The sequence below is a fragment of the Gavialis gangeticus genome, unplaced genomic scaffold (genome assembly GCF_001723915.1).
Source record: "Gavialis gangeticus isolate Ggan-Ray unplaced genomic scaffold, GavGan_comp1, whole genome shotgun sequence".
NCBI lineage: Eukaryota > Metazoa > Chordata > Crocodylia > Gavialidae > Gavialis > Gavialis gangeticus.
The window spans coordinates 115,955,707-115,970,423 of record NW_017729024.1 but is presented as its reverse complement, the minus strand read 5'-3'; the positions used below and the strand labels follow the sequence as shown (position 1 = coordinate 115,970,423).

The window sequence follows — 14,717 nt, the reverse complement described above, 5'->3', positions numbered from 1 at the left end:
CCTCCAACCCAAAGTCAAGAGCTTGACCAGGAGTTTGCCAGGGAATTGGCTGAGCCCGCATGCTGCTGGTGCATGGTTGTCATGGAAGACTTCAACTACCAAGACATCTTGTGGGAAGAGCGCTCAGCTAAATCTGAGCGGTTGCAAAGCTTCCTCTCGTGCATGGATGACCTCTATCCGACACAAGAAATCTATGGGCCAATGAGAGGTGAAGCACTGCTTGACCTGGTACTAGCAACTGGGGATGACCTAATCAGTGACCTAATGATAGATTGGAAGCTGGGTGACAGTGACCATGAGCTGATCACCTTCACCATCTGCTGTAATGCTGGCAAGTCAGTCAGAAATACTGAAGTCCTTGACTTCAGGAAAGCTGACTTTGACAAGCTCAGGAAGTTTGTCAGGGAGGCCCTAAGGGACCATGACCCCAAGTGAAGGGGAGCTCAGGAAGAGTGGTTGCTCCTCAAGGAAGTGATCCTCGATGCAAAAGCTAATTGCTAATCTGTCTCAGAGGAAAGGCATCAAAAGGGCACAGCAGCCACCTTGGCTCTCCAGGGAATTAGTGGACCTCCTGTGGCTAAAAAGAAAGACCTACAAAGGATGGAGGATGGGACTCACCTCCAAGGAGGATTATTCTGCACTGGTCTGGACCTGCAGGGAGTGAACCAGGAAAGCCAAGGCTGAGATGGAAGTCCAATTAGCTACAAGTATCAAGGATAATAAAAAGTCCTTTTTTAGATATGTGGGGAGCCAGAGAAAAAGCAAGGGCAACAGTGGACCCTGCTAAACCAAATGGGACAACTGACAACTGACACCCAGGAAAAAGCCACCCTACTAAATGGGTACTTTGCATGGGTCTTTCATCAGTCCCACAGGACCCCCCTGCCCATTACAGGACAGGGAGATGCAGGTGAGGGAGATTCCTTGCTTTCCATCAATGCTGACCTCGTGAAGGAACACCTTGAGAGGCTGGACACCTTCAAGTCAGCTGGCCCTGACAATCTACACCCCAGAGTACTCAAGGAGCCAGTGAGCATCATAGGTCAGCCCTTGGCACAGATCTCTGAGAACTCCTGGTGCTTTGGTACTTTTGGCACTTGCCTGAAGATTGGAAGAAGGCCAATGTAGTGCCTATCTTCAAGAAAGGGAGGAGAGTGGATCTGGCAAACTATGGGCCCATCAGCCTGACATCTATCCTGGGGAAGGTCTTAGAAAAGATTATCAAAGGGCCATTCTTAATGGACTGGCTGATGGCAACATCCTGAGGGATAGGCAGCATGGTTTTGTTGTGGGTAGGTCTTGCTTGACCAATCTTATGTCCTTTTATGACCAGGTGACCTATCACCTGGACAAGGGAGAGGAGATTGATGTCATATATCTTGACTTCAAAAAAGGCTTCAATCTGGTATCCCATTATTACATCTTGCCAAAACTGGCCAACTGTGGCCTCGGGTCCACCACAATCCACTGGCTGGGGAATTGGCTCCATGGTTGGAACCACAGGGTGGTGGTTGATGGAAGTCAATCGTCATGGTGACCTGTGACCGGTGGGGTCCCTCAAGGCTCTGTCCTTGGACCTATATTGTTCAACATCTTCATTAATGATGTAGACACTGGGGTCAGAAGCGGACTGGCCAAGTTACCCAATGATACCAAACTTTGGGGTAAAGCATCCACACCTGAGGACAGGAGGGTGATCCAGACTGATCTTGACAGGCTCAGGAAATGGGCGGATGAGAACCTGATGGTGTTTAACACCAAAAAATGCAAGGCTTTCCACTTTGGGAAGAAAAACCTGCAGCATCCTTATAGACTCGGGAGTCTGGTTAGCACTACAGATGAAAGGGACTTGGGGGTTATGACTGACCACAAGATGAACATGAGCCTTCAATGTTATGCTGTGGCTAGTAAAGTGATCAAAACACTGACTTGCATTCATAGATGCCTCTCAAGCAAATCCCAGGACGTCATTCTCTGGTTGTACTCGGCCTTGGTGAGGCGGTAGCTGGCGTACTGTATCCAGTTTTGGGCTCTGCAATTCAACACAGATGTGAAGCAGCTTGACAGAGAAGAGCCACACACATGATCAGAGGTCAGAAAAACAGACCTTATGACTACAAGCTAAGAGCTATGGGACTCTTTAGCCTGGAAGAGTGCAGGCTCAGGGGCAATCTGATGGCCAACTATAAGTTTATAAGGGATGTTCACCAGGATCTGAGGGAATGTTTGCTCACCAGAGAGCCCCAAGGGATGACAAGTTTGAATGGTTATAAACTCCTGCAAGACTGTTTCAGGCTGGACATAAGGAAGAATTTCTTTAGTGTCCGAGCCCCCAAGGTCTAGAATAACCTGCCATCAGAAGTGGTTCAACCACGCACATTGAACTCCTTCAAGAGAAATTTGGATGTTTATCTTGCTGGGATCCTATGACCCCAGATGAATTCCTGCCCCTGGGGGAGGGGGCTGGATTCAATGATCATCTGGGGTCTCTTCCAGCCCTAATGTCTATGAAATCTATGAAAATTCTTTGACCATTCTAGCAGGAAATTCCAGCTGCTGCCCCTCCCCCTGCAGCCAGTGTGCCATGCTGCTAATTCCCTCACAGAAATGCTGTGGGGTGGGAAGTGGCAAGCACTGGCCCCTAGGTACTGGAGACCCACGGTACACCACTGAGGACCAGTGACCTGAAATACTCATGAGAGCAAACAGAAATAACCAAGGATCCTCTTTTTCTCATGTGAGATCAAGATGTAGTGTGGAAGTTGGAAGGTATGCCTTATGAGTAAGAGTGAGTGGAAATCAAATTGTCTTGCCATAAGAACTGGCAGGCAACAGATGGGAGTGCCCAGTCCCGGCAACAGAACAGGGTTAGGCATAGCCATCCACAGATAGGAACACAGCACAGCATATGAGAAAAAATAAAACCATTCAAGGAAAATCCTGGAATCTAAAAGGATTACAGAAGAGTGAGTGGTGTGGCAGACAAGAAAGAAGAAATAGGCAATATAAGCAAGGCAAAATAAGTGAAAATACAATAGCCATACCATAACAAGCCTTTTTTTTCCTACGGTATGAGTGAGTTTTACTCCCCAAAAATCCCTCCATTTGCCCAAATGTCTGAATAATTATCTTTCACTTTGCCTGTATCAGCTTCTTAAAGAATATTATTTATCCTGTACACTGAACTAGTCTTTATTGATTTACCTAGGCTTTGCCCTACAAATATGTAATTCCATTAGCAACATTGTGCTCATTCATCTGCTTGTTTGCTTATGATAAGGCTTTAATTTTGGTGGTAGAAAGTCTGTTCCTTCTGAATCACTGTGCAAATCTCAACTTTCCCATATGGCTTAGAATTTTTTTGACAGCTGCCTCATCTTCTACTTCTCCTGGAACTAATTTTGCCTCTCTCAAGATTTCCAGCTAGTTTGGGGGTTAACCAATTCATATATTTGAAATGAGCAGCTAAATCTCACTCAAATAGAGGGTTTTTTTAAAAATCTTTGTTTTAAAAAACAAAATATCGACAAAAGTCATATAACAATTCATTAATAAGGGCATCCTGAAGGTTTTGTAAACATTGGACTATTAGCTTATAACTTTATCACAAACTATAATATTCATACAGGCTCAAATTTCTTTTAAGTTAGGGGAACAATAGCCTCTGCAGAACTTCTTCTCTTCATCTTATGCAGATTCGTTAGAGCTTTAGTCCATCTGACACAAGAATGGGCAATTATTTTGGCTGGAGGGCTGTTTAATGAGTTTTGGTGAGCTGTTGCCCTTTGACAGTTGCCCCACCCCATGGTCACCATCTTGGGACCAGAAGTCCTGCCCCTAACCTCTGACCTTTGCCACCAGAAGTCCCTTCCCTTACCCACTGGAAATACTCCTTTTGGGCGAGGGGTTGCCATCTTAGAACCAGAAAAAAACCAAAATTGTACAGTAAAAGTAAAACATCTACTATAACATTTTAAAATTTTATTTCAAATTTTTTTTTTATCGTGATTAGTGTTTGCATACCATGTATAGAGATGATTGCATAATAATTGAAATATGAAGTCTTAGTTTTGTATATTGTGTGGGGGGTTTGGTTGGGTGTGTGTGCGTGCGTATGGGGTGTGTGGGGGTATATGTATTGGGGTGTGTACGGGGGTGTGTGGAGGTGTGTGTGTAGGGGGATTCTGGGGGTGTGTGGCTCTTTGTGGGGGGGCACCTCTGCTACTTCCGTATATGCTATCCAGAGTGAGTGGGATACTGGGGAACCCAAGCAAATCCCCCAGTGGCTGCAGCAGTGGCAGCAGCAGCTCCACCCAGAAGTTGTGTGCTGGCTGGGCTGGGGCCTTCCACCCACAAGGGGGGGAGTGAGGCACAATAGGGTATGTTGTGTTGGGGGGAGGTGTGCATCTTGCTCCTACCCTTATGGGTGGAAGGGCTGGACCGGATTCAATTAGTTGGTGGGTGCCATGGCCAGATTAAAGTGCCTGGCAGGGTAGATCCAGCCCATGGGCTGTATTTTGCCCACACCTGATCTGATACCCATGTACTTTACCTCATGGTTAGTGAGACATGCTGGAGGGGACATAGGCTATCCATGGTATAGATACTGCATTAAGTTTGTGCTGTCATAAAATAAGTAAATATACTGAACATATACTTCCTGGGCTGTTCCTGGGACATCCTAACATGTTGCATTTGGATGGCAAAACTGATGGCAAAAGTTGTGTAATACTTTGATTGATCAATTTGTATTTATACTGAGTTACTAAGAAGCTTCAGGTCAAGGTGGATTCTTCCATAATCCCCAAGCTTTCCTACCTTCAAATTGTGTAATTAGGTAAGAATTAGACTGTATTTTATTTAATAATGTATAGATAAATCTGGAGATAAGGGTGAGATGTAAATTCAGGTTTGCAATTTGAATCATCTCAGTTTGTATGTAGTTCTATGAGGAATCTCTTTGAAAATGAGGGGACAATGTCTTTGTGTTTTGAGCTACATAGTATTTCAGAATCACAGCATAGGAAAATCATTGTCTGGCACCTGGAGCTTATTGGTTTTTGACATCAGTTGTCCAGTTATGGAATTTATGTGATACAGGAGGGAAACAAACAGATTATGTAATTTTATTTCTTGTCCAAATAAAATAATGGAGGAAATGTAGGCAGAATCAAAACATATTACTTGTATCAACATTTTAGTTGAATCAAGACACTGAGAAGGATACATTTAAATAATGTCTTAAAGCTTGAATTTGCAAGATAGTCAGAAACTGGATAGTCTCATCTCCAGAATGAGAACTCCAGCAGCATACAGAAGTCCTAACCTCATGCTGAGACAAATAGCTCTATACTGACTCAGAGGGAAGAGTAGCTCCTTCTAAACTGCTAACTCGACTCTCTGTGGCACTTTATGTTCCTTGGAGGTCACTGAACCAAGTAATCAGTCTGAAGCTGTTTAACTTCTTAAATTTAACGAGATCAGAGCCTACAGAAGTCTGACTGCAGGCCATTAGGGAAACTAATGTAACACACTCTAGTGACTTGAGGTTAATTTTATACTTGTTGTGGGATCTCACCAAGATGATTTTAGGCATTATTGCAAATTGCTATACCACAACTGTAAGCAATGGTTTCCAAAAAAGGAAATAAGATTTTGTGGTGCTGTGATCCATTGAAAACTACGTGTGAAATAAACAAATATCACAATTATGTTTTTATAAAAGGGTTCTATGAAATATATGGAGTTAAAAAAAATCAAATATTGGTGTGTGAGGTCTCAATGAAAATGTGAATAGGTTACTAGATATAAATCAGACTTAAAGAGTATAATAACAACTTTGAAAGATTTCTGATGTGCCAAAGAAAAACCCAGCCACACCTTAATGGTGTGGTGAAACAAGCAGTAAGCCACACATTATTACACAAAATATATGTAATAACTTTGTGGCTGTTTCTTATCACACCATTAACTGAACATTTGACTAGGCCAGGGCTCCCAGCCACACAATGCTATCCAGTTGTTGGGAGCCCCATAAGCTGATTGGGCCTCCCAGCTGTGGGGGCACATCCTATGCCCCTGTGGTTTTCAGCTTCATCAGCTGATAAGGCTCCCAGCTGTGGGGACTCATGTGCACCATATACCCCCATAGCTGGGAGCTGTCAGCTGATGGAGCTTCCATTCACAGGTGAACACCATACTTCTCCCCTCCCCATGGTGGGAAGCCCTATGAGCTGAAGACCCCCAGTGTTGTGGGTGCATGGGTGACCCTGTGGCTGGGAGTCCAGATCACCTGAGTGAGCACCCAGCTACTAGCTAGTGCATAGAGAGCCCAGGATAGTGATCCTGAGCTCCCTCTCCACCTAAAAGGCACTATGGGACTTGATGCTGGATTCCACAATCATGCCTCCTGCATGTGGCATACCAGGAAGCACAAATATGGAGATCCCTTATCAATTCCCATCATGCCTTCACTTGCACATCTGCCAACTAGCTACATGCAGAAATTTGTAGCAAAGCAAGTTTGTGTACTCCTACAATTTTTTCAGCATTCAGTAGCAAGGAAGATGAAGTAAAAGTAGAAGTTACAAGCCTGAAGGAAGCAAAGGCAAGTGGAAATGTGGAAGAGAGGTTAAATTTGTAGATAGCAACTTCCAGAAGACAGGAAGGGGAAAAAATTAGCTAAATGAGGAAAGTCTAATTGAGGTGTATGGGAAGCAAAATGAAGTAAGATGACACAGTGCCTAAGTGGCTTCAGATGAGATGCAAGATATAGCAGAAATGGTGAGAAACAAATGATACTCAAGGACATAACCTGACTGAGGTAATTAAGGGGGAGAGATTAAGACGCTAGAAATTACAGGTCAAAAACAAGTTTAGGGTTTTGGGTTGGGGAAGCTGACGAAGAGATCCAGGGTGATATCAGAGGGAATATTTACAAGGCTGAAATCACTGAGGAGCAGGTGTGGGTGTGGGGAACTATAGTAGAAGCAGGAATCCAAATTACAAAGGAAAGATAACATTGATGAAGTATTTGTTTTTTAAAGTATTGTTATAATAAAATGTATAAGTGGTTATTCTAGTTCATGAGTGGTTACCACCAGGCAAGTAGCCTGGTACTGACATGGCCATGTGGAAAACTTAAATCCAATGCTATGCAGTGATACACTGAGCCAGATAGGACGCCTTATGCTTTGGGGGAATATATTAATTGGCTATACTGGGTCATTCCATTGGTTTAGCGTTTCCTTATTTATATTACAGCAGCACTAAGAGGCCCCACAGAGAGAGAGCAAGTTCCTTGAGGTGAGCATGCCTCATGCTAAAGGCAGCCTTACTCTCTACCTCTGCCAACCTTTCTTTCTGTTATAATGAACTCAGCCAATTATTTATTATTCTATCATTCATTCAAGTTATGAAGTGACAAATACCGTTTCTTTTTCACTGCACTCTGAACACAGTTAGCTTATCTGTCCTGAAGCACTGGCTCCACTGAATATTTCAACTTTTGACCATGTAATTACAGTTTAGGTTTTCTGTTTAAACCTATACTTTCTGGTAAGAACCTGTCAAAATAAAGTTTTAGAGTTACAAGTTGATGTGGGTCTTAGGAACATCCAAAGAAATTAGTTTTACACTTCTCCTGATCTTTACATCTTTCAGCTGTCAGGTGTTCCCCACTTCCTGTCAATTTTCTGCTTAAGAACAGGGCTGGGCTGACAGCAAAAGCAGAAGGATTAAAAGTGATGTTTGTATAGGCTTTAAAAAATGCAGAGAAAATTTGACTCCATGGCATGGCACAAAACTATATTAACAAACCTATAATCAAATAAAGCTATTTTGGATCAAATATGGATCACTATCTTTAAAACTACACATTAATATTCTTAATGAGATATTTACTGAAAGTTAGAGAGCATTTATAAAAATTTTCTTGGCACTGACAACAACTTGGTCAAAAAGAACTTCGCCATTCTTCAATATGCTGACATATGGCAGAGAATCATGTTCTAGGACCTCTGTGCTCGGATTATGAAATGAACTGGCAATATACTGGGACCAGAGACAGCTGTTAGCTGTCTATTCTGCAGTTTGGGTCATAAAAATAGTCTGCAGGGATTGTTAAAAGACAAAAGAAAAGTTCAGCATATTAATTTCTTGTTAAAATTCTACATTTATGTCGGTTATCTAAGAGGGACTTCCTGACTAGTTACATCTTGTATGTGGTTTATTTCATGTTTTTATTTAAAGAATCTAAATACGCATGTAGCCAGATTAATGCTTACTTATCAACATTTATTCTGGATCAGAAGAAATACTGGTCACAAAACATGCTTGTCATTCCAGTTCTGTTGAATCAAATTTGGGTGATGTTCCTTACTCCTGACCTTACTCCTGAGACCACTGATATATGATCTTTTTTTTATATTATCTAACAAACTCAGAAAATATCATAATTACAATTGCTGATCTTAGCATTCTGCTTAGAATCTCATATACTCTGTTGACAATCAAAGAGGCTGGAATTAATGCACAATACACCGCTGAGGTGTGCAAACACTGACACCATTAAAGCAGTGTAAAAGCATGTATCCCGCTTTAAAGTGTTGTGCACACATGCCTCTTGTTTCATCTACACACAGCCATAGGCTCTACAGATACCAGTGCCTGTGTATTTTTGTACATTTCTCAGTGATCTAGACAGGGAGGCAAAGATCTGGATGCCAAAATATGCAGATGACACAAGTTTGATTAGTCAAGATGGGGGAAAAAACTGAAAGTAATTTCAGAGGGAAATAGCAAAACTGAGATATCATAGCAAATTTGGAATTTTAAGGAATGTTAGGGATAGTTTTGGTGACATAGAAGGCAAAACTGTGGTGTTCTGGAAGTTTTGCCTAGAAAAAGACAGAACTTGTGGACTCGATAACCTCTAGTGCAATATTCCAATAAACTGAATAAGCATAGAACTTGGCCCTACAATTTCAAATTCAATTTTAGGGATAGGAGAGGCAGTTTCTTCTCTAATGTAAGTTAACAATTTCTTCTTTGGAAGATGTTTCTTTTTGAGTACAATGTAAGAAGGTAATTTTTGTGACATCAACCAGATCACTTAACATCACTTCAATTTGCATGTCACTATCAGCTTTTCACTCAATATTTCTGTAAGGATCAACCGAAAATCAGGAGCTATAGTGAAATTATACACCAAGTGTTAGGGGTCTGATTATAGGTTGACCCTGCATATAAGGTGAGCGAGATTTTTATGGTTTTTAAGAGAGAAAAAACAGACTTTTATGTTTTAAAAATTGTGACTTGATTTTTTTTTTTTGGCTGCTCTATATTCCCCTTGAAAAACAGAAAGAATCAGTCATGAGGATAACTCTGCATGGTATAAATAAGAGCTGACTGAGTCCTGATATTGCACAGTGTGATAAAATAAGAAGCACAGCCACTACTTCAAGATTTGCTTTTTTTTTTGCTGCTTTGCTTTTCTTTTCTCTTTTTTTATTTTAAAGGCTGTTGTATTTATGCACACAAAGCTGTTTCACATAGAGTAAAACTACTGTTTCTGTGTAGAACAGAATTTAGTTTTCTCGATCAGCTGTCATGATTGCAACATCCTTAAAAAATGAGTAGTTACAGCATGGATGCACAGAGACTGTCAATGGTGACTCCATCTAGAGTTCACTTGGAACTGGGACTCTCTTTCCCAAAAGAAATGATAACCGTTAACTCATATACTTTTAAAAAAAAGGGCTGTGTTTAGTCTTCACTTAGACACCGATGCATTAATATCTTGCTGCAAGTTCTGATCTTCCATCCTTACAATCATGTCTATACTGCCTTCTGCCACATCTAGGACTGTTGCTGATTGTCAGTTACTCCTGCTCCACACATGCCCTAGCTCTGAACATAGTAGAGATGGATTAGAATGGTTATAAGCACATATCATAGACCTGCTCTTAGGGTCTCTGAAGACAGAACCTTTCAAAATTGCTGTAGGCTACCTACACTACTTCATTCACAGGCTTGGGTACACAGAAACTAGAGTAAATCAGTTCCCTTAGGTCGGGGTGGGGAATTATTTCAGCTAGAGGGTTGCTTAATGTGTTTTGGTGAGCTGTCAAGGTCCTTGACAGTTGCCCTGTCCCCTGGTCACCTCCTCTAACCCCTGACATTTGCCACCAAAGTCCCTCCCTTCACCCCCTCAGAAATACTCCTTTTGGGAGGGAGGGGTTGCCATCTTAAAACCAGAAAAAACCTATACTCTAAAAGTCAAACACCTACTGTAACATATTATAGTTTTATTACAAAAAATATTTGTGTCATGATTTATGTTTGCATACGAAATATGGAGGTGATTGCATAAGAACTCAAAATAAAGTCTTAGTTTTGTATACTGTGTGTGTGGGGGGGTCTGATTGGGGGTATGTGTTTTTATGGTGGGGTACGGGGTGTGTGTGTGGGGGGGGATGTGGGGGAATTATGGAGGGTGTGGGAGGTGTGTGTGGGGGTTGTGAGGGAGTGTGGCTGTTTGTGTGGGGGCAATAGGGTATGTTGGGCAGTTCATAAATGTGAAGGGGTTGTGAGGGCAGAGTGTAGAGGTATGGCAGTTGTGGGGGAACCCCTCACACCCCATGGTATGCAGCTCCTACCAGTGGTCACAGCAACAGCAGGTGGGGGTACTCAGGGTGTTCGTGCCCAGGGCAAGCACCAGTGTCTGGTGGCGTGCCACTCTGGCCAGTGCTGCACATCACGGCAAGAAGCGCAACCTGACTGGCCTGCCTCTATCTCTGAGACTCCTTGCTACATATGTGCAGTTCCCACACTACACACAACCAGGGGAAACTCCATGCTGAAGCTGACTGCCTTCCCTGCCCCCTGCTGCCACAAGTGTCCCGAGTGCCCCTGCCTGCTGCTGCTGCTGCTGCCATCAGAAGGGCTGTGCACGGGAGGAATGTGGTGGGGTCCCCACACCCCCTACACTCCCTCACTCCCTACAAATGCCACACATCTGCACTCTACCCCCACAACCCCCCACATATATGCACCCCACAACACACCCTATTGTCCCCCACACAAACAGCCACACTCCCTCACAATTCCCCCCATATCCTGCACACCCCACCCATGCGGCAGGGGGAGGCAAAGGCAGCTGGCTCCAGTGCAGGGTTTCCCTCAGTGGTGTGTGAGTACAGGACCTGCATGTGTGCAGTGGGGAGTCCCAGTGATAGTAGTGGGCTGTTCAAGCTGCACTCCTCACCCCCATGTGCATTGCTGGCTTGAAACATGTGCCTGCACCAGGCACAAGCTCCCCAAGCACACCCACCTGCTACTGCTCCTGTTGCCTCTGATGGGGAGCTGTGCATCATGAGGGGAGTGTGGTGGGGTCCCCACACACCCTGCCCTCCTTTACACTCCCCAAACTCCCTCACAATTACACCCTGCCCCTCTGGGCATGGGCTCCATGCTGCCACCAGCCTCAGCCCCATGCTTTGCATTCCCACCCAGCTGCACCTCCTCCTCCCACCCCCACTCGTATCTCCGCTAGTTCCCTAACTGCTGCCTGGAGTGAGTGAGACACAGGGAAAGCTGAGCAGGTCCCCAGTGGCTGCAGCAGTGGCAGCAGCAGCCCCACCTGGAAGCTGAGTCCATGGGCCTTTCTACCCATGGGGTGGGTCTGAGATGCAATAGGGCATGTTTTGGTGTGGGGGGGTGCACCTCACTCCCACCTGCATGGGTGGAAGGGTTGGGCAGGATACAGTTAGTTGGTGGGTGCTGTAGTTCAGACAAAAATGCCTGATGAGCCAAATATTTTGCCTAGCCCTGCCTTAGGTGCCTCCTGGGCTCAGCAGGGAAGCAATTGGTATATGGGTCAAAATGCATATCAAGATTTACCACATTTTCTCACATACCACATGCACCCTTTTCCCCAAAAACCAGATGCTGGAAATTGGAGTGCACCTTGCATGCAAGGAAATATGGCAAGAACAGTTTCTGCTACTTAAAGTTTGAATTAAATCAAGAGTAAAATCTGCATGTAATCCACAGGGAGCAGAACAATGAGCAGGGTTGGCTGCCTAGCTGTTGCTACTAAGTGGGAGCATCTACGAATGCTGTTAGCATGGGGCAATAAACTCTAACACTTATCATGCCAGAGTTTATTGGTCCCAGGCACTGTGTTTGCATGTTTACCCAGGACCACAGCACACTGAGCCCGGCTGGAGCAACCTTGGCTGACAAAGGGTCCTGGAGGGTCAGCCTGCAAGCCCAGAGCTCCTTTGACTCAGCTCAATGTGTTGCAGAGGGGAGACTGGGGCACAAGGGTGCTTCAGTGGGGCTAGATGGCAGGAAGCCCCACAATGAAGTGCCCTCATGCCCCAGTCAGCCATGTCAGCATCTACAAGTATGTTGCTGCCCACTAAAGAACGCTGCCTCAGGATAGTACCTGAATTTAGAAGTACTACCCTGTGGCAGAGTTAGTTAGTTTCCTGTGGCCTAATAGGGCTGTACATGTAGAGGTTGAGACTTTACTGTGGAGCTAATTAGGCAGCTCCACAGCAAATGTTTCATATACGTGCACCTAGTTAGTAGTACTCAGTGGGTGCATCTATACAAGACATTTATTGTGGAGTTGCCTTATTAGCTCCACAGTAAAATGTCAGCATCTACACTTGCAGTGCTATTAGGATGGAGTAAATTAATTACACTGTAGGACAGTACTGCCAGACACAAGTGTTATCCTGGATGTAGCTGAGAGGATCCCAAAACTTATCCGGCCCTCTGACAACTACCCCATGCTCCTTATCCATCTGGGCACAAAAGGCATGGCTCAAAGCAATTCCAACCAGGTCATGATTGACTACAGGACTCAAAGTGGGGCTCAAAGGGTTGGGGGTGCAGGTGGCTTTCTCCTCGATCCTTCCCATTATGGGTCATGGGCATAGGAAGGTGTGAAGAATTCAGGAACTAAACAGAAAACTGCAGTGCTGGTGCCATCAAGAAGGCTTTGGATTCTCTGACCACAGCCTATACTTCAGCAAGAGATCCAGCAAGTTATTAGGACGAGATGGCCTTTACCTCACTCACACAGGGAAGAAACTCTTCTCAGCCAGAATGGCTGACCTGCTTGACTGGACTTTAAATTAAGTTTGCCATGGAAAGGGCAGATAGTCTCTGGTGCAAGCCCACCAAGCATCAGCTACCAAACCATCAGGACAAGCTATACAAGGAAATAAACTACCCAACCCCAGGGATGGGGCTCTTCCAGGAGTATGGGGAAACCTAGGGTTACCAATGGCAAGCTCACTTGCCTTTACACAAATGCCAGGAACCTGGGAAACAAACAGGAGAAGCTGACCCTACTCCTAAACAGTAATAATTACGATTTCATAGGGACAACGGAGACCTGGTGGGACTACGCCTATGACTGGATCACATGTATAGATGGCTATACCTTGTACAGGAGAGATTGTATTGCAAGAAAGGGCAGGGATGTAGCTCTCTATGTGAAAGAGTAATACACTTCCCTACAGGCGGAGATTGGCAACCAAGGAGGGAGACTTGAAATCCTCTGGGTAAGAATTAGGGGAGAATGTGGTGAAGGGGATATAATGGTAGGAATCTACTACAGACCTCTTAATCAAGAGCAAGAACTTGACCACGAATTCTCTAGGGAACTGGATGAAGCTGTATGCTTTTGGTCCATAGTTGTCATGTGCGACTTTAACTACCTGAACATCTCATGGGAAGATGACTGAGCCAAATCTGATCGGTCGCAATGCTTCCTCACAAGCATTGACAAGCTTTATTTGTAGGGCTGTGCAAAGCTTCAGATTGTGATTCAGATTTGGAGATGAATCAGATGATTTGGAGGCCAAATCTACACATCCTAATCAAATTGCTAGAAGCTTTAAGCTTTCTGAATCACTTTGGAGCTTCCAAATTGATTCAGAAAAGATTTGGAGATTCGGCCATAGGGTGTAATGGGGAATCAATGAAATATGTATAACTTTGTTGTTTTTTTGGCTGATTCAGATGAAACTTGCAGTTATGGTAGCCTCTGCTGAGGGCACAAAGCCTGCCAGGTTTCAAGGTGATAAGTGCAGGGTTTTCTGGGAAACTGCACCTCAAAATCCTGGAAGCATAACTCATGTCACATGTGTGTTAAGCCACAGCGGGATGAAAACTGCTGGGTTGGTAGCTCTTGCTGAGGCCACAAAGCCTGCCAAGTTTCAATGAGATAGGTATAGGAGTTTCTGGGAAACTGCACCTCAAACTGCTGACAAGCAAAACTCATAGGTGACACTGTGCGTGTGTTAAGGCACGAAGGGGATGTGTGAAAACTGCAGGCCTGCTAGGCTGCACAAAGCCTGCCAGCTGTCAAGGAGATAGGTGCAGGGGGAGTCTGGGCTTTGCGGCCCAGCACCTCTGGCCACAGGCAGGCAAGATTCATGACGTGTGCTTGTGGGACTGTGTGTGTGTTCAGGCCTTTCCTGGCATTGGGGCCTCTGCACAACATGGCAGTGTGCCCCCGTGGGGTCTCCTCCTCCCCTACAGCCTCAATCTAGTCCACCACTGTAAACAACAGCAGGTCAAAAGAACTTAGCTGGCTCAACACCAACAGCACCAGCAGCATCTGAGTTACCCAGATGGAACTGTCACAGAGCCTTTCTTTTTATAGAGGAATTGACAGCAAGAAGTAAAGATGTTGC

The 14,717-nt window shown here is 44.4% G+C and overlaps 1 protein-coding gene across 1 annotated transcript in view; it reads right to left on the bottom strand.

Annotated features, from left to right (window-relative positions):
• PTPRD (protein tyrosine phosphatase, receptor type D) overlaps positions 1-14,717 on the bottom strand; it is a 1,990,398-nt gene that overhangs the window by 1,243,542 nt on the left and 732,139 nt on the right. The window lies entirely within an intron of this gene.